This window comes from Nanorana parkeri, unplaced genomic scaffold (genome assembly GCF_000935625.1).
Source record: "Nanorana parkeri isolate BGI_ZX_2015 unplaced genomic scaffold, ASM93562v1 scaffold2445, whole genome shotgun sequence".
Taxonomy (NCBI): domain Eukaryota; kingdom Metazoa; phylum Chordata; class Amphibia; order Anura; family Dicroglossidae; genus Nanorana; species Nanorana parkeri.
Window position 1 is genome coordinate 120355 of NW_017308713.1, and position 5766 is coordinate 126120.

Below are 5766 nucleotides of genomic sequence, written 5' to 3' on the forward strand. Positions count from 1 at the left end.
ATATATATATATTTATTTTTTTTCTAGATGCATTTTACTTTGTTTAATAAGTACCTGCCAAAGGAGGCTGACAGTAGACCCAGGTCATAACTGGTGCTGATAGTTCTTCTACCTTCAGCCAATGAAGACTGGAGACAGGGGGTCCCTGATTGCTCAGAGCTGAACACTTTTGGCTTTGCTCAAGGAAAAGGACATTAGTGAACTGGAGTTCACTTCTCTCTCCTACTATCAGGTTTATGCCCAGCACTGGCCCAGGTTAAGAATGAGGTGCTGGTGCTGCAGTCCTGCCAAGCAAAAAATGCAATTACACATTTAAAATATGTGATGCCAGAATATGGTGGTCCCTGATGTTCCATAACACTACATACAGCCTAAAGGCATCTCCCAAGTATATATTAGAAATACATTGTGTTTTTTCCATGTCACCCTCAAAGGAGGACCTCCTCCCTGCTGATCAGTAGTTAAAACAAAATAATTGCATAGTATATATATCCCCCATGGCATCACACAGCTCCCTATGTTTAGCAATCCCTTGCCCATTATCCTTGAAAATGCCAAGAATTGATTTTCAAGATCCCCCCCATTGACGAAAGTGGGGTTCAGATTAAAGTTTGCAATTTATGGATTCTATGATTGATTAAAAAAAAGGACCGCTAATCAAACCCAGGCAAATTCACTCATCCCTACTTGGCTATACACCAACTATAAATTTATCATCTTAACTTGTTAGAAATGAAACTGAAACTGGACATTGTCCAACAAGAAATTATTATTTTACAGAATTTATATAGCGCCAACAATTTGCACATCGGTTTACAACATATGGGGAGACAGTTCAATTAAAATACAATGGCATACAAAATGATCTGAGGGACCCGGTTCATGAGAGCTTACAATCTACAAGGAATGCCAATAAGTTTTGAAACTGAATGGAAACATGTCTGAACAGCAAAGCTGTTTGGTTTGGTCTGTTTAGTGTATAGAATAAACATTCAGAACATCTACTGTGCAATTATCACATGCTTAGTCCTGTAGTTTTCAGTCCTAAAAAAGAAAGTTTAGCCTCACCAGGGGTCAATGTATTACCGGGCTTGAGTTATAGCAAACAATCCTGACCTCATCACACACAAATGTTCCAAAGAAAAACAGCTCCAACTGCCACAGCTTACTTTTCATACACAACAACACTTGGTTCTGTTAGCTAATTCATTCTATGTTGAAAATGCTAGGGGAAAGGTAGGAGACATTTAAAAATGCAATGACTTAATACAAGCTTTGCCTTCCTACTCCTTTGACAGTCTGTGGAACAATAAACTTGGATACCAGTGACAACTAGATTATCGGTTTGGTTATAAGCATGTTTACAGCTGAAGGGATAGTAATGTATTTCCGGTGTCCCACATTCATGCCTATTAGAGTGAATAATAGCATCTCAGAATTATTCTCATATTTCTCATATTTTTACATTCACTACATATATTTAAGTGTGGAACAATGAGCACTTCCCTAGGTAGCATTTCCTTTCAAAGTAATGCATGCTGTCTTTACATTTTAAAATGTTCACTACTTCACAGGCAAGTTGTTTCCAGCACTTCAAACCATGGGGTTGACAACGTTGTCAATCCTAATTGTTGAGTATATTCATGCTCTCATTGATAGTCACATTGGTGCAGGGGCCCTGTGTTCACAATTCCATTTGAACTCTGTAATGGTGGTCACAGAGTAGACTGCATGTCAAGCAGACTGTCCAAACACCATCCACCACAACAACAGGATGGGCTCTAATTCATTCTTGGTCTAGCCACTTATCCTGCACCTTATGTTACTGCACTACTGTGTGGCCTACCACCTAAAAGTGATGTTTAACACTGATGCCTAATTAATTTTCAAAGTGAAATGGGCATGTCCTTTACAAGGATTCTTAATGGCACAATCTCCATCTCCCGGGTCGGGAGTCGCGCTGTGTAATCTGACACAGCGCGGCTCCCGATCCAGGTCAGCATTCTATCGCCATGGCACCCCTCCGCCAATCACAGTGCGCTGCCGCTACTGCCCAGTCCACGCCCACTCCGCTGGATGGGGCCTCGGACGACAGTGACAACCCAGCAAACAGAAAACACATAGGAAGCAGGTGAAGACAGAAGACCAGCCAGAAGAGGTAAGGGTAAATAATTCATTAACATAATTATTATTTGTAGCCTAATGCTGTATAAAGTATTGTTGCAGCAATGCACAATAGGACCCTCTATAGAGGACTACAAATCTCAGCAGTACTTTATACAGAAATGCTATTGTTATATAAAGTATTGCTGGGATGTGCAGTCCTGTAAAGCCTGTGCCATTCTGCATTGCTGTAAATATTAGGGCTGCACCGATATATTGGCCGCAAATCGCACTTTTGGCTAAATGCTGAAAGTGCAATTTTTCTGCTGATACAGCGGCGCATCTCTGCTTTCTTTCCTCCTTGCTGGGCGCTGCTCTGTGTCCCAGCGGGGAGGAGAGAAAGTGACAGCCGGCCGAGCGCTGCGGGAGGAGAGCGCCGTGTTTTTGTTTTTTTTGGCACCAGGGCCCTTTGTTCCTTAGGTCCGCCACTGACTAGGTCCCAACAGCACACTATATAATGCTGCTTACACAGCAGCCCTACATAGTGTGTTGCTGGAGTTAAAATAGAGAGTCTAAATCAGAGTTCTATCATCCCCTGCAGCCATCCTCATCCTGCTCATCCTCTGTCAACCAGGCTCATACTGGTCCTCAGTCCACCGCAGCTGCCAAAGCGGCCTATTCTGACTCCTTGTCCATAGCTACTCCTGCCCTAACCCCATCATCATGCATGGAGGAGTCAGCTGAATTGTTTGAACACAGCATCAGTGACATGCTGCTGGAGGATACGCAGCAATTACAATGGTCTGATGTTGGCTCTGAGGTTGAGGAAGGGAGTCACATGAGCCTAGAGGGGGTGCTTAATGATGGACAACAAACTGGCACCCATGTTCTCCCAGCCACAACATATGGGAATGGGAATGATGATGAGGTCACTGACTCTACTTGGGTGCCTGATCGAAGAGAGGAGGAAAGTGAGGAGGAGTCAAAACCCCAACGAGGCAGGATGTCCTCCAGGGGCAGCCATAAAAGCACCCACCCTAGTGCATCAGAAGGCAGAGCTGCACAGGTGCAAGGCGCTGGTGTCTCCCAGCACCACACTTCCAGGAACTCAGCGGTGCGGGAGTTTTTCAGCACACGTGCAGCAGACCGCAGCATTGCTATTTACAACCTGAGTCTCAAGCGGAATAAGAGTGGCAAAAACATGAATTGCTTGGGTACCACGTGCTTGAAGATACATCTGACCACCTGCCACGCAGCCCGTTGGCAACACCACCAAAGAAAGGGCCACACTTCTCCTCGCTCCTCATATGTCATCTCTGCCCTCACTATGCATCATGCCATGTCTACAACCTCCACTGAGAGGGATGATGGTATAACAATGGGTGTCACAGGTCCTTCGTGCCAGCAGCCCACCAGCTGTAGATTTGACCAGTCAAATTTTGCTGCCCCGGCTGCTGCAGTGGAAAAATAAAATCCTGTCCCACCCATCCATATGCTTAGCTTCTAATTGCCAGCTGGGCCAAATTGCTAGCTTTACAACTGCTGCCTTTCCATCTGGTGGACTCTGCCCCCTTTCGTGAGTTTGCAGAATGTGCTGTACCACAGTGGCAGGTTCCCAAATGTCACATAAGGCCATTCCAGTTCTGTGGAAGTAAATGTTTCTGCCTCGTTGGACAAGGCAGTCAGCAGCAAGGTCCACATTACCGCTGACACGTGGTCCAGCAAGCATGGTCAGGGATGTTATATTTCCTCCATGGCACACTGGGTAACTCTGCTTGCAGCAGGGAGGGATCCAAGACGGGGCTCCTTACTGGAGCTTGTTCAGCCACCACGCCTCCAAAAAGATGATGATGTGAGATCTGTCTGCTCCACCGCCGCCTCTTTGTCCTCCACGGTGGCCTCTTCTGCTGAATTGTCCGGTGAACCAGTAGTTCACCATAAGCATTCAAGGGGCTACGCAACGGGTCTGTCTAGGGGACAGGAGCCACACCGGGGCAGAGATTCTGTGAGATCTGCAGGGGCAGTCCCAGAGGTGGTTAACACCACGGCAGCTTGAGCCAGGAATGGTTGTATGCGATAATGGCAGCAACCTTCTCTCCATCCTACACCTGGGAAAGTTGACGCATGTACCATGCTTGGCACATGTCCTCAATTTAGTGGTACAGCATTTCTTAGCCAGGTAACCAGGGCTGCAAGACCTTCTGAGGCAGACCAGAAAAGTCTGCAGCTATTTCAGGCGCTCATTCCCAGCCAGCCTTCTTGTTGGTCAGTACTTCCTGTGTCATGGCCACAGCTAACAGGCCACATGAAACAGGGACATGTGTATTCTGCACAGTATGCTACAAAAGCATCATCTTTTGACCGCATAAATACCACAATTCATTCATCTGTTGTATCCTGTCATCTGCTGTAAGCTGATGTTCAGAATAAAGCACCTTTGTGTAAAGAAACGGTATTTGGTGAGTTCAGCTATCTGATAAGGATTGTCCTCAGTGATTGAATCTGCTTAAACAGGCCAGGCATAGAGGTCTCAGCAAGGGATAAGTCACTAGCACAACAATCGGAGTCAGAATACATGTTTTTTAAAGTTCTACCCCCATAGACTTGCATTGAGTTCAAGTTCGAATTCAAACTTTTTGGATGTTCTAAAGTTTGAATTTGAACAGAACTCGGACCTGTTCGGCCCATCACTAGTGACAACATGAACAACGTGTGTTTAGTGACTTCTTCAGAGATCATCATGATAGCGCTCCTGCTCTCTTGGTACAATGAAGGGGTCATGCTCTGTGTATCTGAAGTGCATGAATGAAGTCATGGCTGAATATGTTATTCACAAATTCACTGTTACAAAAAGAAAAACACAAAACAAAAAAAACCCCTCTCTTTACTTTACCTCTAAAACACTTTCCCATACTTTGTAACGGAAACATAATTGTAGTATTTTTGTAAAAGGGTCAAAATGCAAATACAATTTATACTTGGAATCATTCAAGCTGCCAAACCTGCATGTAGATCAGTCTAAATAAAAATTTCCCAAAGGCTTATCACCTTTTTTATCAGCAGCATGTTTCTCATGTTTTACAACTATTCCATTAATTTTCTGACAAGCAGTCTTAGTAATTTCAACTTATGCAGAGTTTATAATTAATAGAGGGTATTAGATGTGCACTGCTTAAAGCCCAATTTAATCTTCAGTTTAAATTAGCTGGTGGGTAAAGTCTTATAGATTGTTTTTTGGAAAAAAATTAGCTACTTAGAAAAGCCTGTGTTGTGCCAACCTTCTGCAGAGTAGAACCCTTGCTTTATGAGGGGAAGCAGTGGTCTCATTCCAGAGGTCCGAACTACACCCTACTAATTCAGAGCCCGTGCTCTCCTATCCGTGGGAGCATGAGCTTTGCTGATTGCAGAGCTATAGGTCTGACTCAGTAGGAGATGTGTTGGACCTTTGCAATAGGACCAGTGATTCACCACAGAGAGCAAGGATCTTTGCTCTGCAGCGTTGTCAGGGTTTCTTACCCTTCCTTCTTCAGTCGCTTGCAGCATGGCTTGTAGTGTTTCTGACACTGCTGTTCCTCTTTGACGCACTCTTATGTCTAAACCCACAAACATCATCATCCTGCTGCTACTGGAAAGTCTTCTAGCAAATTCCTGTCTCAGAATGAT